At 54.6% G+C, this 27986-nt stretch overlaps 5 non-coding genes and 8 pseudogenes across 5 annotated transcripts; all 13 read left to right on the top strand.

Annotated features, from left to right (window-relative positions):
- The first annotated feature begins 108 nt into the window (after window positions 1–108).
- On the top strand, window positions 109–291 carry LOC137354424 (U2 spliceosomal RNA). The gene has a single exon (XR_010970428.1). It is a non-coding gene; the product is annotated as a U2 spliceosomal RNA (small nuclear RNA).
- A 386-nt stretch (window positions 292–677) lies between these two features.
- LOC137354573 (U2 spliceosomal RNA) lies at window positions 678–786 on the top strand (annotated as a pseudogene).
- A 5200-nt stretch (window positions 787–5986) lies between these two features.
- LOC137354278 (U2 spliceosomal RNA) lies at window positions 5987–6171 on the top strand. Its single transcript, XR_010970340.1, has one exon. It is a non-coding gene; the product is annotated as a U2 spliceosomal RNA (small nuclear RNA).
- Window positions 6172–6557: 386 nt separating this feature from the next.
- LOC137354806 (U2 spliceosomal RNA) lies at window positions 6558–6653 on the top strand (annotated as a pseudogene).
- An 812-nt stretch (window positions 6654–7465) lies between these two features.
- On the top strand, window positions 7466–7649 carry LOC137354353 (U2 spliceosomal RNA). Its single transcript, XR_010970383.1, has one exon. It is a non-coding gene; the product is annotated as a U2 spliceosomal RNA (small nuclear RNA).
- A 386-nt stretch (window positions 7650–8035) lies between these two features.
- Window positions 8036–8169, top strand: LOC137354835 (U2 spliceosomal RNA; annotated as a pseudogene).
- Window positions 8170–8318: 149 nt separating this feature from the next.
- Window positions 8319–8495, top strand: LOC137354332 (U2 spliceosomal RNA; annotated as a pseudogene).
- Window positions 8496–8881: 386 nt separating this feature from the next.
- On the top strand, window positions 8882–8990 carry LOC137354613 (U2 spliceosomal RNA; annotated as a pseudogene).
- Window positions 8991–19493: 10503 nt separating this feature from the next.
- Window positions 19494–19679, top strand: LOC137354228 (U2 spliceosomal RNA). Its single transcript, XR_010970326.1, has one exon. It is a non-coding gene; the product is annotated as a U2 spliceosomal RNA (small nuclear RNA).
- Window positions 19680–20065: 386 nt separating this feature from the next.
- On the top strand, window positions 20066–20256 carry LOC137355231 (U2 spliceosomal RNA). The gene has a single exon (XR_010970866.1). It is a non-coding gene; the product is annotated as a U2 spliceosomal RNA (small nuclear RNA).
- Window positions 20257–20642: 386 nt separating this feature from the next.
- On the top strand, window positions 20643–20785 carry LOC137354592 (U2 spliceosomal RNA; annotated as a pseudogene).
- A 4916-nt stretch (window positions 20786–25701) lies between these two features.
- Window positions 25702–25874, top strand: LOC137354460 (U2 spliceosomal RNA; annotated as a pseudogene).
- Window positions 25875–26260: 386 nt separating this feature from the next.
- Window positions 26261–26369, top strand: LOC137354612 (U2 spliceosomal RNA; annotated as a pseudogene).
- Window positions 26370–27986: the final 1617 nt, after the last annotated feature.

Genomic DNA, 27986 nt, shown 5'->3' with positions numbered 1-27986 from the left:
TCATGACATTATTGAAAGAAACTGATCTCTTTTGCAATGTTTGTATTTTTTCGTGCTGTTTGGAAACTGTTTGGCAATGTAATTTTTACAGATTTTTATGAATAAAGTATATTTTGGAAATAAAAAAAAAAAAAAAAATCTGTTCTTATCAGTTTAATATCTGATACGTCTCCGATCTGGGGACCAAATATTAAATTGATTTTTGGGACAGGGAGATGGAGCAGGGGCTTGCCCCGTCCACTCCATGCATCCACCTGGTATTGCAGTGTTTCCAGGAGCGGTGCAGCTTCCCCCCTCCACGGGGGCGAGACCCCTACTGAAAAATAGAATTCGCAATAGTGACGGCGCTGCTGCTCGGCTGACTTTGCTGCAGTTTTCCATGGGCGCTACGCTGCCCCCTGTTGGATTGCCCCGCAGTTGCAGGCCGCCCTTTGCTGCCCAGCGCGCGCGTGTCTTTTTTCCTGCGCAACGCCTCGCGCAGAAGCGCGAGGAATGGCTGCGCGTGGCATGCACGCGTGCTTTCCTTTCTGCTTGCAAGGCCCGGCAACAAAAGGAGCTCTGGCTCAAAGACCGCCCGCCGTCGCCTCTTTCGCCCGAGGCTCGCCCACCCGGCGGCTACTTTGACGTAGAGGCCGCACGCCGGGCCTGACGCGCGCAGCAAACGCAGTTTTACGGCCATCGCTTCTCGGCCTTTTGGCTAAGATCAAGTGTAGTATCTGTTCTTATCAGTGCTTATTTGATTGAGAAGAGACCATGATCATTGCTTTTTGATCCTGGGGAAGCTTTGAGTAAAATGGCTATAACCAATTTTCGAGCTTCGGGCCAGGGAGTGCGCAACACCGTTCGGGTGGTCGTGAAAGACAAGGAAGGAGATGCACCGGTCGATCGCACCTTCTTCATCAAGAAAATTCTCTTCGATTGCTGCGGATTTCAAGCGACGGACGTCTTCTGCCTGCAGGATTTCCCCAGCAGTGGGTACTTCGACGTGACGTTCCGGAACGTGGCGGGATGCATCAAGTTCCTGAAGGCGTTCAAGGAGAAAGGGGACCGGGCGCCACTGTCGATCCTCACAGCGGAGCCGCTCTTCACGCTTCCGTCACAACGGGACCGGGTGGTGACGATTCACCTCTACAACCCCCATGTTCCGGTGGTGGATGTACTCACCTTTCTCGCCAGGTACGTCGAGGTGGCCGGCAGCAGCACTGATGTCAAGGACCCCTTTGGGATCTGGACCAGCAAGCGGCAGGTCAAGGTGACCTTGAAGGTAGATCCCAGTGGAGCCATCATCCACCCTCCCTCCAGCTTCGCTATCGGGGGAAGTCGAGGCTTCTTGGTCTACGCTGGGCAGCCCAGAGTTTGTCGCACCTGTGGCAAATCTGGTCACATGGCAGCCAACTGCAGCACGGTTGTTTGCAAGAACTGCAAGGAGGAAGGCCATCAGACCAAGGACTGTAAGCAGACTAAGTGTTGCAACTTGTGCGGTGCGGCAGGCCATCTCTACAAGACCTGTCCCAAACGTTGTCAAAGCTATGCTCAGGCGGCAAGGTCCAAGGAATGGCCGGGCGAAGGTTCGACGAAGGCGTCCGCTGTTCGAAAGGAGACCAACAACCTTCTCCGCAGTGAGGAACTTCAACCTGAGAAGGAAGGGGAGGCGGCTGAAACCAACGACCCAGCACCTACCCAGCGCCCGGAAACCCCTCCCCCACAGACAGAATCAATGGAGGAGGAGGCAGCAGATGGACAAACAGGTCAGTGGCAAGTGGTCCAGAGGAGAACCACAAAGAAAAAACATCCCAAAGCCACCACCCAAACCAGTGGCAAGAGGAGGCTCTCTTCTGAATCAGACTGCAACAACTCCTCTTCACTGGACGGGGAAATGCTGGAACGACAGCCCCTTCAAAAGAGGCGGCAGAACTCCGAGATGGATGATAAAGCATCCCAGCCCCCGGGCACTGGAAGCTGTGATGGGCCCAGCGTGCCCCAACCCCAATGCCCCACACGTAACGACGTGGCCAACGCATCTCAGCTCCAGGACACCGGGAGCAAAGACACGTCTGGCGCACCTGAGCTCCGGGAGACCGGGAGCTGTGATGTTTTCGAGGAGGAACAGATGGAAGCAGCTGAGGACAACCCAATCCTCTCTGCCTACAAGACCCCCCCGATGTCACCCGAGCGGCACAAACCCTGCATGAAAAATCAGGAGGGGTTTCTGAGCCCAACCAACGTGAAACTGCTTGCGCATACGATGGGTATGCAGGAACATCCCGAAGGGGAAGGACTGGGACTAGCGAGGACAAATGGTATGGGAAGCAACAACTAATTTTTAGTAAAAAATGGGTGTAAGAATTGCTTCCATTAATGTGCGTAGCATTAAATCGACTACGCGATGTGTTTCAACCTTGGATTACCTTGCCAAGGTCAAAGCTGACCTACTGTTTCTGCAGGAGTGTGGAATACCACACCTCAGCACCTACAGGCAGTGGTCGCGATGGTGGTCCCACGGGCCATCGATCTGGTCGGGGGGTAATGACTGCCGTTCCTCCGGCCTGGGTATTCTGCTGCGGGGAGGTAACTTCACCATCTCCGAAGTTAAGGAGGTGGTGGGCGGCCGCCTCCTCGTAGCAGACGTGATGTACAACAACGCTCCGCTCCGGTTGATCAACGTGTACGCCCCGGTACAACGCAGCGAGCGGCTGACCGTCTTCCAGCAGCTCCCACTGCTGCTGGCGACGTCCAGGCCGGTCATCCTAGGCGGTGACTTCAACTGCATCATCGATGCGGCTGGACGATCCGGCAGTGACGACAGCAAACTGGACGCTACGTCCAGATTCCTAGTAGAAACAGTTAAGGATGCCAAACTGCACGACGTCTTCAGCAAACCTGCAGACGGAGCGCAGCGCAGATACACATGGTCAAGATCGGACGGGTCTGCCCGTTCCAGGATTGACTTCCTGTTTGTGTCCCGTGCTGTCACGGTCGGATCCACCGACGTCAAGCCGGTGTTCTTCTCCGACCACTGCCTCTTACTGGCCGACTGTCACTTACAGGACGACCAGCGGGTTGGCAGAGGGACGTGGAAGCTCAATGCGACACTGCTGACCCCAGAGAACGTTGAGGAACTCAAAAGGGATTACAATGGTTGGAGGACCGTGAAACCCCTCTTTGAGTCTCCAGTTCACTGGTGGGAAGCGATTAAGGAGAACATCAAGAGGTTCTTCATCCACAAAGGTGTTCAGAAGGCGAGAGAGAGACAGAGGGAACTGTCCCGACTCCAGAAAATTATGCAAAATCTACTCCGGTTGCAGTCAATGGGGGTCGAGGTCAAGGAGGACCTCCAAGAGGTGAAGAGCCAGCAGGCCTCGCTCTTTGCCAAGGAGGCCTCCAAGATCATCTTCCGGTCCAGAGTCCGCTCCATCGAGCAGGATGAGACGTGCTCGCGTTACTTCTTCCAAAAGGTACACAGAGAGAGCTCTGTTATCAGCAGCCTGAAGGAAGAAGATGGCTCGGTAACGTCTTCGCAGTCCGACATACTAAGGATCAGCAAATCCTTTTATGCTGGGCTGTATGACGCGAAGCCCACAGACAGCAGAGCCTCCCAGTCCTTCCTGTCATCTATCACAGAGGTCTTAGATGACAGCAGGAGGGAGGGACTGGACAAGCCGCTAACTCTGGACGAGCTGACAAAGGCCGTCGAGTCTTTCGAGGCGAGTAAAACTCCCGGGAGCGACGGCTTACCGGTCGAGTTGTACTCGGCCCTGTGGGACTGGGTCGGCCCGGACCTGCTGGAAGTATACGAGAGTATGCTCCTGGCCGGTAGCATGTCAGAATCCATGAGAAAAGGCACCATCACCCTCATTTACAAGCAGAAGGGGGAGAGGGTAGAAATCAGAAATTGGCGGCCCATCTCACTGCTTAATGTTGATTACAAGATTCTGTCCAAAGTCATAGCCAGTCGAGTCAAGTCTGCTCTGGAGCTGGTGATTCACCCCGATCAGACCTGTACTGTACCCGGCAGGAAGATCTCTGATAGCCTCGCGCTACTCAGGGATACGATCGCCTACGTACGGGACAGGAGGGTGGACACCTGCCTCATCAGCCTGGACCAGGAGAAGGCTTTTGACAGGATATCGCACACCTACATGATGGACGTGCTTTCCAAAATGGGGTTTGGGGAGGGAATCTGCAATTGGATCCAACTGCTCTACACAAACATCAGTAGCGCAGTCTCAATCAACGGGTGGGAATCTGAAAGTTTCCCGATCAAATCTGGAGTCAGACAGGGCTGTCCTCTGTCCCCGGTCTTGTTTGTTTGCTATATTGAACCCTTTGCTGAGTCTATTAGGAAGGATGCGAGCATAAGAGGGGTGACAATCCCAGGCAGCGGAGGCACTCAGGTCAAAACCTCCCTGTACATGGATGACGTCGCCGTCTTCTGCTCGGATCCGCTGTCCGTGCGCAGACTGATGAGCATCTGCGACCAGTTCGAACTGGCCTCGGGAGCCAAAGTTAACCACGGCAAGAGCGAGGCCATGTTCTTTGGGAACTGGGCTGACCGATCCTTTGTCCCCTTCACCGTCAGGTCAGATTACCTGAAGGTGCTGGGGATATGGTTCGGAAGGGCCGGGGCGTGCACCAAAACATGGGAGGAGCGAGTAGCCAAGGTACGACAAAAGTTGGGCATGTGGGGGCAGCGATCTCTCTCCATTGTGGGTAAGAACCTGGTCATCAGGTGCGAGGCGCTCACGTTGTTGCTCTACGTGGCGCAGGTCTGGCCCATACCCCACTCCTGCGCCGTGGCAGTCACCCGAGCCATTCTCCGCTTCGTCTGGGGATCTAAAATGGACCGGGTCCGGAGGGACACGATGTTCAAATCTCTGGACATGGGCGGGAAAAATGTACCCAACGTGGCCCTCATCCTGATGACCACCTTCGTGTGCGGCTGCATCAAGCTATGTGTAGATCCCCAGTACGCAAACTCCAAGTGTCACTACGTGCTGAGGTTCTATCTGTCCCCGGTGTTGCGAAGGATGGGCCTGGTCACATTGCCGCGGAACGCTCCGTGCAGTTGGGACGTGCCGTACCACCTATCCTTCGTGGAGCAGTTTCTGCGGAAAAACACCTTTGACCACCGGTCCATCAGGCAGTGGTCTGCACGGAATGTCCTCAAGGCCCTACGGGAAAAGGAAACGGTGGATCCTGTCGGATGGTTCCCCGAGCAGACCGTCAAAGTCATTTGGCGGAATGCCTCATCACCAGAACTTTCAAACAAGCACCAAGACGTAGCTTGGCTGGTGGTGAGAAGGGCCCTCCCCGTCAGATCCTTCATGCACACCCGAAGTCTCGCCCCCTCCGCACAGTGCCCCCGCGTTGGCTGTGGTGGGGAAGAGACGGTCGCCCACCTCCTCCTGGAATGTGCCTTTGCAAAGCAGGTGTGGAAAGAGATGCAGTGGTTTTTGTCAAGGTTCATCCCAAGCAGCTCTGTAACACAGGAGTCTGTGCTCTACGGGCTGTTCCCAGGGACGCACACCGAGACAAACATCAACTGCTGCTGGAGGACTATCAATTCGGTGAAAGACGCCCTTTGGTCTGCCCGAAACTTGCTGGTCTTCCAGCGCAAAGAGTTGTCCACCACCGAATGTTGCAGACTGGCACATTCCAAGGTCCAGGACTACGTGCTGAGGGACGCACTAAAGCTTGGGGCAGCCGCAGCAAAGGCTCAATGGGGAAAGACCACAGTGTAAGGTTCCCCCACCAAGCTGGACTGAGGGGCTGGATCCATGGGAAACCCCTCGAACTGTATCGTTAATATTCTGAATTGCTGTCAATGTAAAACTGTAATTGACATGACAATTGAGAAACGGAAGGGTTGGGAAGAAACTCATGACAGTATTGAAGGAAACTGATCTCCCTTGCAATGTTTGTATTTTTTGGTGCTGTTTGGAAACTGTTTGGCAATGTAATTTTTACAGATTTTTATGAATAAAGTATATTTTGGAAATAAAAAAAAAAAAAAAAAAATCTGTTCTTATCAGTTTAATATCTGATACGTCCCCTATCTGGGGACCAAATATTAAATTGATTTTTGGCACAGGGAGATGGAACAGGGGCTTGCCCCGTCCACTCCATGCATCCACCTGGTATTGCAGTGTTTCCAGGAGCGGTGCAGCTTCCCCCCTCCACGGGGGCGAGACCCCTACTGAAAAATAGAATTCGCAATAGTGACGGCGCTGCTGCTCGGCTGACTTTGCTGCAGTTTTCCGTGGGTGCTACGCTGCCCCCTGTTGGATTGCCCCGCAGTTGCAGGCCGCCCTTTGCTGCCCAGCGCGCGCGCGTCTTTTTTCCTGCGCAACGCCTCGCGCAGAAGCGCGAGGAATGGCTGCGCGTGGCATGCACGCGTGCTTTCCTTTCTGCTTGCAAGGCCCGGCAACAAAAGGAGCTCTGGCTCAAAGACCGCCCGCCGTCGACTCTTTCGCCCGAGGCTCGCCCACCCGGCGGCTACTTTGACGTAGAGGCCGCACGCCGGGCCTGACGCGCGCAGCAAACGCAGTTTTACGGCCATCGCTTCTCGGCCTTTTGGCTAAGATCAAGTGTAGTATCTGTTCTTATCAGGTCCATCAGGCAGTGGTCTGCACGGAATGTCCTCAAGGCCCTACGGGAAAAGGAAACGGTGGATCCTGTCGGATGGTTCCCCGAGCAGACCGTCAAAGTCATTTGGCGGAATGCCTCATCACCAGAACTTTCAAACAAGCACCAAGACGTAGCTTGGCTGGTGGTGAGAAGGGCCCTCCCCGTCAGATCCTTCATGCACACCCGAAGTCTCGCCCCCCTCCGCACAGTGCCCCCGCGTTGGCTGTGGTGGGGAAGAGACGGTCGCCCACCTCCTCCTGGAATGTGCCTTTGCAAAGCAGGTGTGGAAAGAGATGCAGTGGTTTTTGTCAAGGTTCATCCCAAGCAGCTCTGTAACACAGGAGTCTGTGCTCTACGGGCTGTTCCCAGGGACGCACACCGAGACAAACATCAACTGCTGCTGGAGGACTATCAATTCGGTGAAAGACGCCCTTTGGTCTGCCCGAAACTTGCTGGTCTTCCAGCGCAAAGAGTTGTCCACCACCGAATGTTGCAGACTGGCACATTCCAAGGTCCAGGACTACGTGCTGAGGGACGCACTAAAGCTTGGGGCAGCCGCAGCAAAGGCTCAATGGGGAAAGACCACAGTGTAAGGTTCCCCCACCAAGCTGGACTGAGGGGCTGGATCCATGGGAAACCCCTCGAACTGTATCGTTAATATTCTGAATTGCTGTAAATGTAAAACTGTAATTGACATGACAATTGAGAAACGGAAGGGTTGGGAAGAAACTCATGACAGTATTGAAGGAAACTGATCTCCCTTGCAATGTTTGTATTTTTTGGTGCTGTTTGGAAACTGTTTGGCAATGTAATTTTTACAGATTTTTATGAATAAAGTATATTTTGGAAATAAAAAAAAAAAAAAAAAATCTGTTCTTATCAGTTTAATATCTGATACGTCCCCGATCTGGGGACCAAATATTAAATTGATTTTTGGGACAGGGAGATGGAGCAGGGGCTTGCCCCGTCCACTCCATGCATCCACCTGGTATTGCAGTGTTTCCAGGAGCGGTGCAGCTTCCCCCCTCCACGGGGGCGAGACCCCTGCTGAAAAATAGAATTCGCAATAGTGACGGCGCTGCTGCTCGGCTGACTTTGCTGCAGTTTTCCGTGGGCGCTACGCTGCCCCCTGTTGGATTGCCCCGCAGTTGCAGGCCGCCCTTTGCTGCCCAGCGCGCGCGTGTCTTTTTTCCTGCGCAACGCCTCGCGCAGAAGCGTGAGGAATGGCTGCGCGTGGCATGCACGCGTGCTTTCCTTTCTGCTTGCAAGGCCCGGCAACAAAAGGAGCTCTGGCTCAAAGACAGCCCGCCGTCGCCTCTTTCGCCCGAGGCTCGCCCACCCGGCGGCTACTTTGACGTAGAGGCCGCACGCCGGGCCTGACGCGCGCAGCAAACGCAGTTTTACGGCCATCGCTTCTCGGCCTTTTGGCTAAGATCAAGTGTAGTATCTGCCCCCACCAAGCTGGACTGAGGGGCTGGAACCATGGGAAGCCCCTCGAACTGTATCGTTAATATTCTGAATTGCTGTAAATGTAAAACTGTAATTGACATGACAATTGTGAAACGGAAGGGTTGGGAAGAAACTCATGACATTATTGAAAGAAACTGATCTCTTTTGCAATGTTTGTATTTTTTCGTGCTGTTTGGAAACTGTTTGGCAATGTAATTTTTACAGATTTTTATGAATAAAGTATATTTTGGAAAAAAAAAAAAAAATCTGTTCTTATCAGTTTAATATCTGATACGTCCCCGATCTGGGGACCAAATATTAAATTGATTTTTGGGACAGGGAGATGGAGCAGGGGCTTGCCCCGTCCACTCCATGCATCCACCTGGTATTGCAGTGTTTCCAGGAGCGGTGCAGCTTCCCCCCTCCACGGGGGCGAGACCCCTGCTGAAAAATAGAATTCGCAATAGTGACGGCGCTGCTGCTCGGCTGACTTTGCTGCAGTTTTCCGTGGGCGCTACGCTGCCCCCTGTTGGATTGCCCCGCAGTTGCAGGCCGCCCTTTGCTGCCCAGCGCGCGCGTGTCTTTTTTCCTGCGCAACGCCTCGCGCAGAAGCGTGAGGAATGGCTGCGCGTGGCATGCACGCGTGCTTTCCTTTCTGCTTGCAAGGCCCGGCAACAAAAGGAGCTCTGGCTCAAAGACAGCCCGCCGTCGCCTCTTTCGCCCGAGGCTCGCCCACCCGGCGGCTACTTTGACGTAGAGGCCGCACGCCGGGCCTGACGCGCGCAGCAAACGCAGTTTTACGGCCATCGCTTCTCGGCCTTTTGGCTAAGATCAAGTGTAGTATCTGTTCTTATCAGTGCTTATTTGATTGAGAAGAGACCATGATCATTGCCTTTTGATCCTGGGGAAGCTTTGAGTGAAATGGCTATAACCAATTTTCGAGCTTCGGGCCAGGGAGTGCGCAACACCGTTCGGGTGGTCGTGAAGGACAAGGAAGGAGATGCACCGGTCGATCGCACCTTCTTCATCAAGAAAATTCTCTTCGATTGCTGCGGATTTCAAGCGACGGATGTTTTCTGCCTGCAGGATTTCCCCAGCAGTGGATACTTCGACGTGACGTTCCGGAACGTGGCGGGATGCATCAAGTTCCTGAAGGCGTTCAAGGAGAAAGGGGACCGGGCTCCACTGTCGATCCTCACAGCGGAGCCGCTCTTCACGCTTCCGTCACAACGGGACCGGGTGGTGACGATTCACCTTTACAACCCCCATGTTCCGGTGGTGGATGTACTCACCTTTCTCGCCAGGTACGTCGAGGTGGCCGGCAGCAGCACTGATGTCAAGGACCCCTTTGGGATCTGGACCAGCAAGCGGCAGGTCAAGGTGACCTTGAAGGTAGATCCCAGTGGAGCCATCATCCACCCTCCCTCCAGCTTCGCTATCGGGGGAAGTCGAGGCTTCTTGGTCTACGCTGGGCAGCCCAGAGTTTGTCGCACCTGTGGCAAATCTGGTCACATGGCAGCCAACTGCAGCACGGTTGTTTGCAAGAACTGCAAGGAGGAAGGCCATCAGACCAAGGACTGTAAGCAGACTAAGTGTTGCAACTTGTGCGGTGCGGCAGGCCATCTCTACAAGACCTGCCCCAAACGTTGTCTCAGCTATGCTCAGGCGGCAAGGTCCAAGGAATGGCCGGGCGAAGGTTCGACGAAGGCGTCCGCTGTTCGAAAGGAGACCAGCAACCTTCTCCGCAGTGAGGAACTTCAACCTGAGAAGGAAGGGGAGGCGGCTGAAACCAACGACCCAGCACCTACCCAGCGCCCGGAAACCCCTCCTCCACAGACAGAATCAATGGAGGAGGAGGCAGCAGATGGACAAACAGGTCAGTGGCAAGTGGTCCAGAGGAAAACCACAAAGAAAAAACATCCCAAAGCCACCACCCAAACCAGTGGCAAGAGGAGGCTTTCTTCTGAATCAGACTGCAACAACTCCTCTTCACTGGACGGGGAAATGCTGGAACGACAGCCCCTTCAAAAGAGGCGGCAGAACTCCGAGATGGATGATCAAGCATCCCAGCCCCCGGGCACTGGAAGCTGTGATGGGCCCGGCGTGCCCCAACCCCAATTCCCCACACGTAACGACGTGGCCAACGCATCTCAGCTCCGGGACACCGGGAGCAAAGACACGTCTGGCGCACCTGAGCTCCGGGAGACCGGGAGCTGTGATGTTTTCGAGGAGGAACAGATGGAAGCAGCTGAGGACAACCCAATCCTCTCTGCCTACAAGACCCCCCCGATGTCACCCGAGCGGCACAAACCCTGCAGGAAAAATCAGGAGGGGTTTCTGAGCCCAACCAACGTGAAACTGCTTGCGCATACGATGGGTATGCAGGAACATCCCGAAGGGGAAGGACTGGGACTAGCGAGGACAAATGGTATGGGAAGCAACAACTAATTTTTAGTAAAAAATGGGTGTAAGAATTGCTTCCATTAATGTGCGTAGCATTAAATCGACTACGCGATGTGTTTCAACCTTGGATTACCTTGCCAAGGTCAAAGCTGACCTACTGTTTCTGCAGGAGTGTGGAATACCACACCTCAGCACCTACAGGCAGTGGTCGCGATGGTGGTCCCACGGGCCATCGATCTGGTCGGGGGGTAATGACTGCCGTTCCTCCGGCCTGGGTATTCTGCTGCGGGGAGGTAACTTCACCATCTCCGAAGTTAAGGAGGTGGTGGGCGGCCGCCTCCTCGTAGCAGACGTGATGTACAACAACGCTCCGCTCCGGTTGATCAACGTGTACGCCCCGGTACAACGCAGCGAGCGGCTGACCGTCTTCCAGCAGCTCCCACTGCTGCTGGCGACGTCCAGGCCGGTCATCCTAGGCGGTGACTTCAACTGCATCATCGATGCGGCTGGACGATCCGGCAGTGACGACAGAAAACTGGACGCTACGTCCAGATTCCTCATAGAAACAGTTAAGGATGCCAAACTGCACGACGTCTTCAGCAAACCTGCAGACGGAGCGCAGCGCAGATACACATGGTCAAGATCGGACGGGTCTGCCCGTTCCAGGATTGACTTCCTGTTTGTTTCCCGTGCTGTCACGGTCGGATCCACCGACGTCAAGCCGGTGTTCTTCTCCGACCACTGCCTCTTACTGGCCGACTGTCACTTACAGGACGACCAGCGGGTTGGCAGAGGGACGTGGAAGCTCAATGCGACACTGCTGACCCCAGAGAACGTTGAGGAACTCAAAAGGGATTACAAAGGTTGGAGGACCGTGAAACCCCTCTTTGAGTCTCCAGTTCACTGGTGGGAAGCGATAAAGGAGAACATCAAGAGGTTCTTCATCCACAAAGGTGTTCAGAAGGCGAGAGAGAGACAGAGGGAACTGTCCCGACTCCAGAAAATTATGCAAAATCTACTCCGGTTGCAGTCAATGGGGGTCGAGGTCAAGGAGGACCTCCAAGAGGTGAAGAGCCAGCAGGCCTCGCTCTTTGCCAAGGAGGCCTCCAAGATCATCTTCCGGTCCAGAGTCCGCTCCATCGAGCAGGATGAGACGTGCTCGCGTTACTTCTTCCAAAAGGTACACAGAGAGAGCTCTGTTATCAGCAGCCTGAAGGAAGAAGATGGCTCGGTAACGTCTTCGCAGTCCGACATACTAAGGATCAGCAAATCCTTTTATGCTGGGCTGTATGACGCGAAGCCCACAGACAGCAGAGCCTCCCAGTCCTTCCTGTCATCTATCACAGAGGTCTTAGATGACAGCAGGAGGGAGGGACTGGACAAGCCGCTAACTCTGGACGAGCTGACAAAGGCCGTCGAGTCTTTCGAGGCGAGTAAAACTCCCGGGAGCGACGGCTTACCGGTCGAGTTGTACTCGGCCCTGTGGGACTGGGTCGGCCCGGACCTGCTGGAAGTATACGAGAGTATGCTCCTGGCCGGTAGCATGTCAGAATCCATGAGAAAAGGCATCATCACCCTCATTTACAAGCAGAAGGGGGAGAGGGTAGAAATCAGAAATTGGCGGCCCATCTCACTGCTTAATGTTGATTACAAGATTCTGTCCAAAGTCATAGCCAGTCGAGTCAAGTCTGCTCTGGAGCTGGTGATTCACCCCGATCAGACCTGTACTGTACCCGGCAGGAAGATCTCTGATAGCCTCGCGCTACTCAGGGATACGATCGCCTACGTACGGGACAGGAGGGTGGACACCTGCCTCATCAGCCTGGACCAGGAGAAGGCTTTTGACAGGATATCGCACACCTACATGATGGACGTGCTTTCCAAAATGGGGTTTGGGGAGGGAATCTGCAATTGGATCCAACTGCTCTACACAAACATCAGTAGCGCAGTGTCAATCAACGGATGGGAATCTGAAAGTTTCCCGATCAAATCTGGAGTCAGACAGGGCTGTCCTCTGTCCCCGGTCTTGTTTGTTTGCTGTATTGAACCCTTTGCTGAGTCTATTAGGAAGGATGCGAGCATAAGAGGGGTGACAATCCCAGGCAGCGGAGGCACTCAGGTCAAAACCTCCCTGTACATGGATGACGTCGCCGTCTTCTGCTCGGATCCGCTGTCCGTGCGCAGACTGATGAGCATCTGCGACCAGTTCGAACTGGCCTCGGGAGCCAAAGTTAACCACGGCAAGAGCGAGGCCATGTTCTTTGGGAACTGGGCTGACCGATCCTTTGTCCCCTTCACCGTCAGGTCAGATTACCTGAAGGTGCTGGGGATATGGTTCGGAAGGGCCGGGGCGTGCACCAAAACATGGGAGGAGCGAGTAGCCAAGGTACGACAAAAGTTGGGCATGTGGGGGCAGCGGTCTCTCTCCATTGTGGGTAAGAACCTGGTCATCAGGTGCGAGGCGCTCACGTTGTTGCTCTACGTGGCGCAGGTCTGGCCCATACCCCACTCCTGCGCCGTGGCAGTCACCCGAGCCATTTTCCGCTTCGTCTGGGGATCTAAAATGGACCGGGTCCGGAGGGACACGATGTTCAAATCTCTGGACAAGGGCGGGAAAAATGTACCCAACGTGGCCCTCATCCTGATGACCACCTTCGTGTGCGGCTGCATCAAGCTATGTGTAGATCCCCAGTACGCAAACTCCAAGTGTCACTACGTGCTGAGGTTCTATCTGTCCCCGGTGTTGCGAAGGATGGGCTTGGTCACATTGCCGCGGAACGCTCCGTGCAGTTGGGACGTGCCGTACCACCTATCCTTCGTGGAGCAGTTTCTGCGGAAAAACACCTTTGACCACCGGTCCATCAGGCAGTGGTCTGCACGGAATGTCCTCAAGGCCCTACGGGAAAAGGAAACGGTGGATCCTGTCGGATGGTTCCCCGAGCAGACCGTCAAAGTCATTTGGCGGAATGCCTCATCACCAGAACTTTCAAACAAGCACCAAGACGTAGCTTGGCTGGTGGTGAGAAGGGCCCTCCCCGTCAGATCCTTCATGCACACCCGAAGTCTCGCCCCCTCCGCACAGTGCCCCCGCGTTGGCTGTGGTGGGGAAGAGACGGTCGCCCACCTCCTCCTGGAATGTGCCTTTGCAAAGCAGGTGTGGAAAGAGATGCAGTGGTTTTTGTCAAGGTTCATCCCAAGCAGCTCTGTAACACAGGAGTCTGTGCTCTACGGGCTGTTCCCAGGGACGCACACCGAGACAAACATCAACTGCTGCTGGAGGACTATCAATTCGGTGAAAGACGCCCTTTGGTCTGCCCGAAACTTGCTGGTCTTCCAGCGCAAAGAGTTGTCCACCACCGAATGTTGCAGACTGGCACATTCCAAGGTCCAGGACTACGTGCTGAGGGACGCACTAAAGCTTGGGGCAGCCGCAGCAAAGGCTCAATGGGGAAAGACCACAGTGTAAGGTTCCCCCACCAAGCTAGACTGAGGGGCTGGATCCATGGGAAACCCCTCGAACTGTATCGTTAATATTCTGAATTGCTGTAAATGTAAAACTGTAATTGACATGACAATTGAGAAACGGAAGGGTTGGGAAGAAACTCATGACAGTATTGAAGGAAACTGATCTCCCTTGCAATGTTTGTATTTTTTGGTGCTGTTTGGAAACTGTTTGGCAATGTAATTTTTACAGATTTTTATGAATAAAGTATATTTTGGAAATAAAAAAAAAAAAAAAAAAATCTGTTCTTATCAGTGCTTATTTGATTGAGAAGAGACCATGATCATTGCTTTTTGATCCTGGGGAAGCTTTGAGTAAAATGGCTATAACCAATTTTCGAGCTTCGGGCCAGGGAGTGCGCAACACCGTTCGGGTGGTCGTGAAAGACAAGGAAGGAGATGCACCGGTCGATCGCACCTTCTTCATCAAGAAAATTCTCTTCGATTGCTGCGGATTTCAAGCGACGGACGTCTTCTGCCTGCAGGATTTCCCCAGCAGTGGGTACTTCGACGTGACGTTCCGGAACGTGGCGGGATGCATCAAGTTCCTGAAGGCGTTCAAGGAGAAAGGGGACCGGGCGCCACTGTCGATCCTCACAGCGGAGCCGCTCTTCACGCGTCCGTCACAACGGGACCGGGTGGTGACGATTCACCTCTACAACCCCCATGTTCCGGTGGTGGATGTACTCACCTTTCTCGCCAGGTACGTCGAGGTGGCCGGCAGCAGCACTGATGTCAAGGACCCCTTTGGGATCTGGACCAGCAAGCGGCAGGTCAAGGTGACCTTGAAGGTAGATCCCAGTGGAGCCATCATCCACCCTCCCTCCAGCTTCGCTATCGGGGGAAGTCGAGGCTTCTTGGTCTACGCTGGGCAGCCCAGAGTTTGTCGCACCTGTGGCAAATCTGGTCACATGGCAGCCAACTGCAGCACGGTTGTTTGCAAGAACTGCAAGGAGGAAGGCCATCAGACCAAGGACTGTAAGCAGACTAAGTGTTGCAACTTGTGCGGTGCGGCAGGCCATCTCTACAAGACCTGTCCCAAACGTTGTCAAAGCTATGCTCAGGCGGCAAGGTCCAAGGAATGGCCGGGCGAAGGTTCGACGAAGGCGTCCGCTGTTCGAAAGGAGACCAACAACCTTCTCCGCAGTGAGGAACTTCAACCTGAGAAGGAAGGGGAGGCGGCTGAAACCAACGACCCAGCACCTACCCAGCGCCCGGAAACCCCTCCCCCACAGACAGAATCAATGGAGGAGGAGGCAGCAGATGGACAAACAGGTCAGTGGCAAGTGGTCCAGAGGAGAACCACAAAGAAAAAACATCCCAAAGCCACCACCCAAACCAGTGGCAAGAGGAGGCTCTCTTCTGAATCAGACTGCAACAACTCCTCTTCACTGGACGGGGAAATGCTGGAACGACAGCCCCTTCAAAAGAGGCGGCAGAACTCCGAGATGGATGATAAAGCATCCCAGCCCCCGGGCACTGGAAGCTGTGATGGGCCCAGCGTGCCCCAACCCCAATGCCCCACACGTAACGACGTGGCCAACGCATCTCAGCTCCAGGACACCGGGAGCAAAGACACGTCTGGCGCACCTGAGCTCCGGGAGACCGGGAGCTGTGATGTTTTCGAGGAGGAACAGATGGAAGCAGCTGAGGACAACCCAATCCTCTCTGCCTACAAGACCCCCCCGATGTCACCCGAGCGGCACAAACCCTGCATGAAAAATCAGGAGGGGTTTCTGAGCCCAACCAACGTGAAACTGCTTGCGCATACGATGGGTATGCAGGAACATCCCGAAGGGGAAGGACTGGGACTAGCGAGGACAAATGGTATGGGAAGCAACAACTAATTTTTAGTAAAAAATGGGTGTAAGAATTGCTTCCATTAATGTGCGTAGCATTAAATCGACTACGCGATGTGTTTCAACCTTGGATTACCTTGCCAAGGTCAAAGCTGACCTACTGTTTCTGCAGGAGTGTGGAATACCACACCTCAGCACCTACAGGCAGTGGTCGCGATGGTGGTCCCACGGGCCATCGATCTGGTCGGGGGGTAATGACTGCCGTTCCTCCGGCCTGGGTATTCTGCTGCGGGGAGGTAACTTCACCATCTCCGAAGTTAAGGAGGTGGTGGGCGGCCGCCTCCTCGTAGCAGACGTGATGTACAACAACGCTCCGCTCCGGTTGATCAACGTGTACGCCCCGGTACAACGCAGCGAGCGGCTGACCGTCTTCCAGCAGCTCCCACTGCTGCTGGCGACGTCCAGGCCGGTCATCCTAGGCGGTGACTTCAACTGCATCATCGATGCGGCTGGACGATCCGGCAGTGACGACAGCAAACTGGACGCTACGTCCAGATTCCTAGTAGAAACAGTTAAGGATGCCAAACTGCACGACGTCTTCAGCAAACCTGCAGACGGAGCGCAGCGCAGATACACATGGTCAAGATCGGACGGGTCTGCCCGTTCCAGGATTGACTTCCTGTTTGTTTCCCGTGCTGTCACGGTCGGATCCACCGACGTCAAGCCGGTGTTCTTCTCCGACCACTGCCTCTTACTGGCCGACTGTCACTTACAGGACGACCAGCGGGTTGGCAGAGGGACGTGGAAGCTCAATGCGACACTGCTGACCCCAGAGAACGTTGAGGAACTCAAAAGGGATTACAATGGTTGGAGGACCGTGAAACCCCTCTTTGAGTCTCCAGTTCACTGGTGGGAAGCGATTAAGGAGAACATCAAGAGGTTCTTCATCCACAAAGGTGTTCAGAAGGCGAGAGAGAGACAGAGGGAACTGTCCCGACTCCAGAAAATTATGCAAAATCTACTCCGGTTGCAGTCAATGGGGGTCGAGGTCAAGGAGGACCTCCAAGAGGTGAAGAGCCAGCAGGCCTCGCTCTTTGCCAAGGAGGCCTCCAAGATCATCTTCCGGTCCAGAGTCCGCTCCATCGAGCAGGATGAGACGTGCTCGCGTTACTTCTTCCAAAAGGTACACAGAGAGAGCTCTGTTATCAGCAGCCTGAAGGAAGAAGATGGCTCGGTAACGTCTTCGCAGTCCGACATACTAAGGATCAGCAAATCCTTTTATGCTGGGCTGTATGACGCGAAGCCCACAGACAGCAGAGCCTCCCAGTCCTTCCTGTCATCTATCACAGAGGTCTTAGATGACAGCAGGAGGGAGGGACTGGACAAGCCGCTAACTCTGGACGAGCTGACAAAGGCCGTCGAGTCTTTCGAGGCGAGTAAAACTCCCGGGAGCGACGGCTTACCGGTCGAGTTGTACTCGGCCCTGTGGGACTGGGTCGGCCCGGACCTGCTGGAAGTATACGAGAGTATGCTCCTGGCCGGTAGCATGTCAGAATCCATGAGAAAAGGCACCATCACCCTCATTTACAAGCAGAAGGGGGAGAGGGTAGAAATCAGAAATTGGCGGCCCATCTCACTGCTTAATGTTGATTACAAGATTCTGTCCAAAGTCATAGCCAGTCGAGTCAAGTCTGCTCTGGAGCTGGTGATTCACCCCGATCAGACCTGTACTGTACCCGGCAGGAAGATCTCTGATAGCCTCGCGCTACTCAGGGATACGATCGCCTACGTACGGGACAGGAGGGTGGACACCTGCCTCATCAGCCTGGACCAGGAGAAGGCTTTTGACAGGATATCGCACACCTACATGATGGACGTGCTTTCCAAAATGGGGTTTGGGGAGGGAATCTGCAATTGGATCCAACTGCTCTACACAAACATCAGTAGCGCAGTCTCAATCAACGGGTGGGAATCTGAAAGTTTCCCGATCAAATCTGGAGTCAGACAGGGCTGTCCTCTGTCCCCGGTCTTGTTTGTTTGCTATATTGAACCCTTTGCTGAGTCTATTAGGAAGGATGCGAGCATAAGAGGGGTGACAATCCCAGGCAGCGGAGGCACTCAGGTCAAAACCTCCCTGTACATGGATGACGTCGCCGTCTTCTGCTCGGATCCGCTGTCCGTGCGCAGACTGATGAGCATCTGCGACCAGTTCGAACTGGCCTCGGGAGCCAAAGTTAACCACGGCAAGAGCGAGGCCATGTTCTTTGGGAACTGGGCTGACCGATCCTTTGTCCCCTTCACCGTCAGGTCAGATTACCTGAAGGTGCTGGGGATATGGTTCGGAAGGGCCGGGGCGTGCACCAAAACATGGGAGGAGCGAGTAGCCAAGGTACGACAAAAGTTGGGCATGTGGGGGCAGCGATCTCTCTCCATTGTGGGTAAGAACCTGGTCATCAGGTGCGAGGCGCTCACGTTGTTGCTCTACGTGGCGCAGGTCTGGCCCATACCCCACTCCTGCGCCGTGGCAGTCACCCGAGCCATTCTCCGCTTCTTCTGGGGATCTAAAATGGACCGGGTCCGGAGGGACACGATGTTCAAATCTCTGGACATGGGCGGGAAAAATGTACCCAACGTGGCCCTCATCCTGATGACCACCTTCGTGTGCGGCTGCATCAAGCTATGTGTAGATCCCCAGTACGCAAACTCCAAGTGTCACTACGTGCTGAGGTTCTATCTGTCCCCGGTGTTGCGAAGGATGGGCCTGGTCACATTGCCGCGGAACGCTCCGTGCAGTTGGGACGTGCCGTACCACCTATCCTTCGTGGAGCAGTTTCTGCGGAAAAACACCTTTGACCACCGGTCCATCAGGCAGTGGTCTGCACGGAATGTCCTCAAGGCCCTACGGGAAAAGGAAACGGTGGATCCTGTCGGATGGTTCCCCGAGCAGACCGTCAAAGTCATTTGGCGGAATGCCTCATCACCAGAACTTTCAAACAAGCACCAAGACGTAGCTTGGCTGGTGGTGAGAAGGGCCCTCCCCGTCAGATCCTTCATGCACACCCGAAGTCTCGCCCCCTCCGCACAGTGCCCCCGCGTTGGCTGTGGTGGGGAAGAGACGGTCGCCCACCTCCTCCTGGAATGTGCCTTTGCAAAGCAGGTGTGGAAAGAGATGCAGTGGTTTTTGTCAAGGTTCATCCCAAGCAGCTCTGTAACACAGGAGTCTGTGCTCTACGGGCTGTTCCCAGGGACGCACACCGAGACAAACATCAACTGCTGCTGGAGGACTATCAATTCGGTGAAAGACGCCCTTTGGTCTGCCCGAAACTTGCTGGTCTTCCAGCGCAAAGAGTTGTCCACCACCGAATGTTGCAGACTGGCACATTCCAAGGTCCAGGACTACGTGCTGAGGGACGCACTAAAGCTTGGGGCAGCCGCAGCAAAGGCTCAATGGGGAAAGACCACAGTGTAAGGTTCCCCCACCAAGCTAGACTGAGGGGCTGGATCCATGGGAAACCCCTCGAACTGTATCGTTAATATTCTGAATTGCTGTAAATGTAAAACTGTAATTGACATGACAATTGAGAAACGGAAGGGTTGGGAAGAAACTCATGACAGTATTGAAGGAAACTGATCTCCCTTGCAATGTTTGTATTTTTTGGTGCTGTTTGGAAACTGTTTGGCAATGTAATTTTTACAGATTTTTATGAATAAAGTATATTTTGGAAATAAAAAAAAAAAAAAAAAGTATCTGTTCTTATCAGTTTAATATCTGATACGTCCCCGATCTGGGGACCAAATATTAAATTGATTTTTGGGACAGGGAGATGGAGCAGGGGCTTGCCCCGTCCACTCCATGCATCCACCTGGTATTGCAGTGTTTCCAGGAGCGGTGCAGCTTCCCCCCTCCACGGGGGCGAGACCCCTGCTGAAAAATAGAATTCGCAATAGTGACGGCGCTGCTGCTCGGCTGACTTTGCTGCAGTTTTCCGTGGGCGCTACGCTGCCCCCTGTTGGATTGCCCCGCAGTTGCAGGCCGCCCTTTGCTGCCCAGCGCGCGCGCGTCTTTTTTCCTGCGCAACGCCTCGCGCAGAAGCGCGAGGAATGGCTGCGCGTGGCATGCACGCGTGCTTTCCTTTCTGCTTGCAAGGCCCGGCAACAAAAGGAGCTCTGGCTCAAAGACCGCCCGCCGTCGCCTCTTTCGCCCGAGGCTCGCCCACCCGGCGGCTACTTTGACGTAGAGGCCGCACGCCGGGCCTGACGCGCGCAGCAAACGCAGTTTTACGGCCATCGCTTCTCGGCCTTTTGGCTAAGATCAAGTGTAGTATCTGTTCTTATCAGTTTAATATCTGATACGTCCCCGATCTGGGGACCAAATATTAAATTGATTTTTGGGACAGGGAGATGGAGCAGGGGCTTGCCCCGTCCACTCCATGCATCCACCTGGTATTGCAGTGTTTCCAGGAGCGGTGCAGCTTCCCCCCTCCACGGGGGCGAGACCCCTGCTGAAAAATAGAATTCGCAATAGTGACGGCGCTGCTGCTCGGCTGACTTTGCTGCAGTTTTCCGTGGGCGCTACGCTGCCCCCTGTTGGATTGCCCCGCAGTTGCAGGCCGCCCTTTGCTGCCCAGCGCGCGCGCGTCTTTTTTCCTGCGCAACGCCTCGCGCAGAAGCGTGAGGAATGGCTGCGCGTGGCATGCACGCGTGCTTTCCTTTCTGCTTGCAAGGCCCGGCAACAAAAGGAGCTCTGGCTCAAAGACCGCCCGCCGTCGCCTCTTTCGCCCGAGGCTCGCCCACCCGGCGGCTACTTTGACGTAGAGGCCGCACGCCGGGCCTGACGCGCGCAGCAAACGCAGTTTTACGGCCATCGCTTCTCGGCCTTTTGGCTAAGATCAAGTGTAGTATCTGTTCTTATCAGTTTAACGTGACGTTCCGGAACGTGGCGGGATGCATCAAGTTCCTGAAGGCGTTCAAGGAGAAAGGGGACCGGGCACCACTGTCGATCCTCACAGCGGAGCCGCTCTTCACGCTTCCGTCACAACGGGACCGGGTGGTGACGATTCACCTCTGCAACCCCCATGTTCCGGTGGTGGACGTACTCACCTTTCTCTCCAGGTACGTCGAGGTGGCCGGCAGCAGCACTGATGTCAAGGACCCCTTTGGGATCTGGACCAGCAAGCGGCAGGTCAAGGTGACCTTGAAGGTAGATCCCAGTGGAGCCATCATCCACCCTCCCTCCAGCTTCGCTATCGGGGGAAGTCGAGGCTTCTTGGTCTACGCTGGGCAGCCCAGAGTTTGTCGCACCTGTGGCAAATCTGGTCACATGGCAGCCAACTGCAGCACGGTTGTTTGCAAGAACTGCAAGGAGGAAGGCCATCAGACCAAGGACTGTAAGCAGACTAAGTGTTGCAACTTGTGCGGTGCGGCAGGCCATCTCTACAAGACCTGCCCCAAACGTTGTCTCAGCTATGCTCAGGCGGCAAGGTCCAAGGAATGGCCGGGCGAAGGTTCGACGAAGGCGTCCGCTGTCCGAAAGGAGACCAGCAACCTTCTGCGCAGTGAGGAACTTCAACCTGAGAAGGAAGGGGAGGCAGCTGAAACCAACGACCCAGCACCTACCCAGCGCCCGGAAACCACTCCTCCACAGACAGAATCAATGGAGGAGGAGGCAGCAGATGGACAAACAGGTCAGTGGCAAGTGGTCCAGAGGAAAACCACAAAGAAAAAACATCCCAAAGCCACCACCCAAACCAGTGGCAAGAGGAGGCTCTCTTCTGAATCAGACTGCAACAACTCCTCTTCACTGGACGGGGAAATGCTGGAACGACAGCCCCTTCAAAAGAGGCGGCAGAACTCCGAGATGGATGATCAAGCATCCCAGCCCCCGGGCACTGGAAGCTGTGATGGGCACGGCGTGCCCCAACCCCAATTCCCCACACGTAACGACGTGGCCAACGCATCTCAGCTCCGGGACACCGGGAGCAAAGACACGTCTGGCGCACCTGAGCTCCGGGAGACCGGGAGCTGTGATGTTTTCGAGGAGGAACAGATGGAAGCAGCTGAGGACAACCCAATCCTCTCTGCCTACAAGACCCCCCCGATGTCACCCGAGCGGCACAAACCCTGCATGAAAAATCAGGAGGGGTTTCTGAGCCCAACCAACGTGAAACTGCTTGCGCATACGATGGGTATGCAGGAACATCCCGAAGGGGAAGGACTGGGACTAGCGAGGACAAATGGTATGGGAAGCAACAACTAATTTTTAGTAAAAAATGGGTGTAAGAATTGCTTCCATTAATGTGCGTAGCATTAAATCGACTACGCGATGTGTTTCAACCTTGGATTACCTTGCCAAGGTCAAAGCTGACCTACTGTTTCTGCAGGAGTGTGGAATACCACACCTCAGCACCTACAGGCAGTGGTCGCGATGGTGGTCCCACGGGCCATCGATCTGGTCGGGGGGTAATGACTGCCGTTCCTCCGGCCTGGGTATTCTGCTGCGGGGAGGTAACTTCACCATCTCCGAAGTTAAGGAGGTGGTGGGCGGCCGCCTCCTCGTAGCAGACGTGATGTACAACAACGCTCCGCTCCGGTTGATCAACGTGTACGCCCCGGTACAACGCAGCGAGCGGCTGACCGTCTTCCAGCAGCTCCCACTGCTGCTGGCGACGTCCAGGCCGGTCATCCTAGGCGGTGACTTCAACTGCATCATCGATGCGGCTGGACGATCCGGCAGTGTCGACAGCAAACTGGACGCTACGTCCAGATTCCTCATAGAAACAGTTAAGGATGCCAAACTGCACGACGTCTTCAGCAAACCTGCAGACGGAGCGCAGCGCAGATACACATGGTCAAGATCGGACGGGTCTGCCCGTTCCAGGATTGACTTCCTGTTTGTGTCCCGTGCTGTCACGGTCGGATCCACCGACGTCAAGCCGGTGTTCTTCTCCGACCACTGCCTCTTACTGGCCGACTGTCACTTACAGGATGACCAGCGGGTTGGCAGAGGGACGTGGAAGCTCAATGCGACACTGCTGACCCCAGAGAACGTTGAGGAACTCAAAAGGGATTACAAAGGTTGGAGGACCGTGAAACCCCTCTTTGAGTCTCCAGTTCACTGGTGGGAAGCGATTAAGGAGAACATCAAGAGGTTCTTCATCCACAAAGGTGTTCAGAAGGCGAGAGAGAGACAGAGGGAACTGTCCCGACTCCAGAAAATTATGCAAAATCTACTCCGGTTGCAGTCAATGGGGGTCGAGGTCAAGGAGGACCTCCAAGAGGTGAAGAGCCAGCAGGCCTCGCTCTTTGCCAAGGAGGCCTCCAAGATCATCTTCCGGTCCAGAGTCCGCTCCATCGAGCAGGATGAGACGTGCTCGCGTTACTTCTTCCAAAAGGTACACAGAGAGAGCTCTGTTATCAGCAGCCTGAAGGAAGAAGATGGCTCGGTAACGTCTTCGCAGTCCGACATACTAAGGATCAGCAAATCCTTTTATGCTGGGCTGTATGACGCGAAGCCCACAGACAGCAGAGCCTCCCAGTCCTTCCTGTCATCTATCACAGAGGTCTTAGATGACAGCAGGAGGGAGGGACTGGACAAGCCGCTAACTCTGGACGAGCTGACAAAGGCCGTCGAGTCTTTCGAGGCGAGTAAAACTCCCGGGAGCGACGGCTTACCGGTCGAGTTGTACTCGGCCCTGTGGGACTGGGTCGGCCCGGACCTGCTGGAAGTATACGAGAGTATGCTCCTGGCCGGTAGCATGTCAGAATCCATGAGAAAAGGCATCATCACCCTCATTTACAAGCAGAAGGGGGAGAGGGTAGAAATCAGAAATTGGCGGCCCATCTCACTGCTTAATGTTGATTACAAGATTCTGTCCAAAGTCATAGCCAGTCGAGTCAAGTCTGCTCTGGAGCTGGTGATTCACCCCGATCAGACCTGTACTGTACCCGGCAGGAAGATCTCTGATAGCCTCGCGCTACTCAGGGATACGATCGCCTACGTACGGGACAGGAGGGTGGACACCTGCCTCATCAGCCTGGACCAGGAGAAGGCTTTTGACAGGATATCGCACACCTACATGATGGACGTGCTTTCCAAAATGGGGTTTGGGGAGGGAATCTGCAATTGGATCCAACTGCTCTACACAAACATCAGTAGCGCAGTCTCAATCAACGGGTGGGAATCTGAAAGTTTCCCGATCAAATCTGGAGTCAGACAGGGCTGTCCTCTTTCCCCGGTCTTGTTTGTTTGCTGTATTGAACCCTTTGCTGAGTCTATTAGGAAGGATGCGAGCATAAGAGGGGTGACAATCCCAGGCAGCGGAGGCACTCAGGTCAAAACCTCCCTGTACATGGATGACGTCGCCGTCTTCTGCTCGGATCCGCTGTCCGTGCGCAGACTGATGAGCATCTGCGACCAGTTCGAACTGGCCTCGGGAGCCAAAGTTAACCACGGCAAGAGCGAGGCCATGTTCTTTGGGAACTGGGCTGACCGATCCTTTGTCCCCTTCACCGTCAGGTCAGATTACCTGAAGGTGCTGGGGATTTGGTTCGGAAGTGCCGGGGCGTGCACCAAAACATGGGAGGAGCGAGTAGCCAAGGTACGACAAAAGTTGGGCATGTGGGGGCAGCGATCTCTCTCCATTGTGGGTAAGAACCTGGTCATCAGGTGCGAGGCGCTCACGTTGTCGCTCTACGTGGCGCAGGTCTGGCCCATACCCCACTCCTGCGCCGTGGCAGTCACCCGAGCCATTTTCCGCTTCGTCTGGGGATCTAAAATGGACCGGGTCCGGAGGGACACGATGTTCAAATCTCTGGACATGGGCGGGAAAAATGTACCCAACGTGGCCCTCATCCTGATGACCACCTTCGTGTGCGGCTGCATCAAGCTATGTGTAGATCCCCAGTACGCAAACTCCAAGTGTCACTACGTGCTGAGGTTCTATCTGTCCCCGGTGTTGCGAAGGATGGGCCTGGTCACATTGCCGCGGAACGCTCCGTGCAGTTGGGACGTGCCGTACCACCTATCCTTCGTGGAGCAGTTTCTGCGGAAAAACACCTTTGACCACCGGTCCATCAGGCAGTGGTCTGCACGGAATGTCCTCAAGGCCCTACGGGAAAAGGAAACGGTGGATCCTGTCGGAGGGTTCCCCGAGCAGACCGTCAAAGTCATTTGGCGGAATGCCTCATCACCAGAACTTTCAAACAAGCACCAAGACGTAGCTTGGCTGGTGGTGAGAAGGGCCCTCCCCGTCAGATCCTTCATGAACACCCGAAGTCTCACCCCCTCCGCACAGTGCCCCCGCGTTGGCTGTGGTGGGGAAGAGACGGTCGCCCACCTCCTCCTGGAATGTGCCTTTGCAAAGCAGGTGTGGAAAGAGATGCAGTGGTTTTTGTCAAGGTTCATCCCAAGCAGCTCTGTAACACAGGAGTCTGTGCTCTACGGGCTGTTCCCAGGGACGCACACCGAGACAAACATCAACTGCTGCTGGAGGACTATCAATTCGGTGAAAGACGCCCTTTGGTCTGCCCGAAACCTGCTGATCTTCCAGCGCAAAGAGTTGTCCACCACCGAATGTTGCAGACTGGCACATTCCAAGGTCCAGGACTACGTGCTGAGGGACGCACTAAAGCTTGGGGCAGCCGCAGCAAAGGCTCAATGGGGAAAGACCACAGTGTAAGGTTCCCCCACCAAGCTGGACTGAGGGGCTGGATCCATGGGAAACCCCTCGAACTGTTTCGTTAATATTCTCAATTGCTGTAAATGTAAAACTGTAATTGACATGACAATTGTGAAACGGAAGGGTTGGGAAGAAACTCATGACAGTATTGAAGGAAACTGATCTCCCTTGCAATGTTTGTATTTTTTGGTGCTGTTTGGAAACTGTTTGGCAATGTAATTTTTACAGATTTTTATGAATAAAGTATATTTTGGAAATAAAAAAAAAAAAATCTGTTCTTATCAGTTTAATATCTGATATGTCCCCTATCTGGGGACCAAATATTAAATTGATTTTTGGGAGATGGAGCAGAGGCTTGCCCCGTCCACTCCATGCATCCACCTGGTATTGCAGTGTTTCCAGGAGCGGTGCAGCTTCCCCCCTCCACGGGGGCGAGACCCCTGCTGAAAAATAGAATTCGCAATAGTGACGGCGCTGCTGCTCGGCTGACTTTGCTGCAGTTTTCCGTGGGTGCTACGCTGCCCCCTGTTGGATTGCCCCGCAGTTGCAGGCCGCCCTTTGCTGACCAGCGCGCGCGCGTCTTTTTTCCTGCGCAACGCCTCGCGCAGAAGCGCGAGGAATGGCTGCGCGTGGCATGCACGCGTGCTTTCCTTTCTGCTTGCAAGGCCCGGCAACAAAAGGAGCTCTGGCTCAAAGACCGCCCGCCGTCGCCTCTTTCGCCCGAGGCTCGCCCACCCGGCGGCTACTTTGACGTAGAGGCCGCACGCCGGGCCTGACGCGCGCAGCAAACGCAGTTTTACGGCCATCGCTTCTCGGCCTTTTGGCTAAGATCAAGTGTAGTATCTGTTCTTATCAGTGCTTATTTGATTGAGAAGAGACCATGATCATTGCCTTTTGATCCTGGGGAAGCTTTGAGTGAAATGGCTATAACCAATTTTCGAGCTTCGGGCCAGGGAGTGCGCAACACCGTTCGGGTGGTCGTGAAGGACAAGGAAGGAGATGCACCGGTCGATCGCACCTTCTTCATCAAGAAAATTCTCTTCGATTGCTGCGGATTTCAAGCGACGGATGTCTTCTGCCTGCAGGATTTCCCCAGCAGTGGATACTTCGACGTGACGTTCCGGAACGTGGCGGGATGCATCAAGTTCCTGAAGGCGTTCAAGGAGAAAGGGGACCGGGCTCCACTGTCGATCCTCACAGCGGAGCCGCTCTTCACGCTTCCGTCACAACGGGACCGGGTGGTGACGATTCACCTCTACAACCCCCATGTTCCGGTGGTGGATGTACTCACCTTTCTCGCCAGGTACGTCGAGGTGGCCTGCAGCAGCACTGATGTCAAGGACCCCTTTGGGATCTGGACCAGCAAGCGGCAGGTCAAGGTGACCTTGAAGGTAGATCTCAGTGGAGCCATCATCCACCCTCCTTCCAGCTTCGCTATCGGGGGAAGTCGAGGCTTTTTGGTCTACGCTGGGCAGCCCAGAGTTTGCCGCACCTGTGGCAAATCTGGTCACATGGCAGCCAACTGCAGCACGGTTGTTTGCAAGAACTGCAAGGAGGAAGGCCATCAGACCAAGGACTGTAAGCAGACTAAGTGTTGCAACTTGTGCGGTGCGGCAGGCCATCTCTACAAGACCTGCCCCAAACGTTGTCTCAGCTATGCTCAGGCGGCAAGGTCCAAGGAATGGCCGGGCGAAGGTTCGACGAAGGCGTCCGCTGTTCGAAAGGAGACCAGCAACCTTCTCCGCAGTGAGGAACTTCAACCTGAGAAGGAAGGGGAGGCGGCTGAAACCAACGACCCAGCACCTACCCAGCGCCCGGAAACCCCTCCTCCACAGACAGAATCAATGGAGGAGGAGGCAGCAGATGGACAAACAGGTCAGTGGCAAGTGGTCCAGAGGAAAACCACAAAGAAAAAACATCCCAAAGCCACCACCCAAACCAGTGGCAAGAGGAGGCTTTCATCTGAATCAGACTGCAACAACTCCTCTTCACTGGACGGGGAAATGCTGGAACGACAGCCCCTTCAAAAGAGGCGGCAGAACTCCGAGATGGATGATCAAGCATCCCAGCCCCCGGGCACTGGAAGCTGTGATGGGCCCGGCGTGCCCCAACCCCAATTCCCCACACGTAACGACGTGGCCAACGCATCTCAGCTCCGGGACACCGGGAGCAAAGACACGTCTGGCGCACCTGAGCTCCGGGAGACCGGGAGCTGTGATGTTTTCGAGGAGGAACAGATGGAAGCAGCTGAGGACAACCCAATCCTCTCTGCCTACAAGACCCCCCCGATGTCACCCGAGCGGCACAAACCCTGCAGGAAAAATCAGGAGGGGTTTCTGAGCCCAACCAACGTGAAACTGCTTGCGCATACGATGGGTATGCAGGAACATCCCGAAGGGGAAGGACTGGGACTAGCGAGGACAAATGGTATGGGAAGCAACAACTAATTTTTAGTAAAAAATGGGTGTAAGAATTGCTTCCATTAATGTGCGTAGCATTAAATCGACTACGCGATGTGTTTCAACCTTGG

This window comes from Heterodontus francisci, chromosome 41 (genome assembly GCF_036365525.1).
Source record: "Heterodontus francisci isolate sHetFra1 chromosome 41, sHetFra1.hap1, whole genome shotgun sequence".
In the NCBI taxonomy this organism is placed as follows: domain Eukaryota; kingdom Metazoa; phylum Chordata; class Chondrichthyes; order Heterodontiformes; family Heterodontidae; genus Heterodontus; species Heterodontus francisci.
The sequence above is the reverse complement of the archived record's forward strand: the minus strand, read 5'-3'. Positions and strand labels throughout refer to the sequence as shown.